This window comes from Carlito syrichta, unplaced genomic scaffold (assembly GCF_000164805.1).
Source record: "Carlito syrichta isolate Samal-C Ts95f unplaced genomic scaffold, Tarsius_syrichta-2.0.1 Scaffold222749, whole genome shotgun sequence".
Lineage (NCBI taxonomy): Eukaryota > Metazoa > Chordata > Mammalia > Primates > Tarsiidae > Carlito > Carlito syrichta.
In genome coordinates, this window is record NW_007166845.1 from 1 (window position 1) to 490 (window position 490).

Here is a 490-nt window from a genome sequence, read left to right on the forward strand (position 1 = left end):
TGGCCCGGCCCTCCACGCCGCGGTGCGGGCGCCGCCGAGTCCCTGGCCCGCCACGCGCTCCGGCGCGCCGAGGGCGAGGATGCGGACTTCGCTCGCGTGGAGCGGCAGCACCAGCTCTGCGTGGGCGTGCGTGGGCGTGCTGGGCAGCAAGCTGGGGCTGCAGGCGGTGGAGCTGCGGCCGACGAGAGCCTCCCGGGCTGCGTGTTCGTGGAGCACGTGGCCGTGGTGTGCGAGGAGGCGGCCCTGACCACCCGACCGGGGCGCCCAGCCGGAGGAAGGCGGTTGACAGGATGAAAGAAGCATCAGAAAAACTTCAGCTCCATATAGTAGACATGAAAGATGAAAATGCGCCGGGCTCGGTGGCTCAGCCTGTAATCCCGCGCCTTTGGGAGGCTGAGGTGAGTGGATTGCCTGAGCCCGCGGGTTCGAGACCCGCCTGGGCAGCGAGACCTCATCTCTACAATAAATCAAAAAATCAGCTGGGCGTGGT

General features: G+C 67.1%; 1 pseudogene; it reads left to right on the plus strand.

Annotated features, from left to right (window-relative positions):
* Positions 1-13: 13 nt before the first annotated feature.
* LOC110595028 lies at positions 14-359 on the plus strand (annotated as a pseudogene).
* The last annotated feature ends 131 nt before the right edge of the window (positions 360-490 follow it).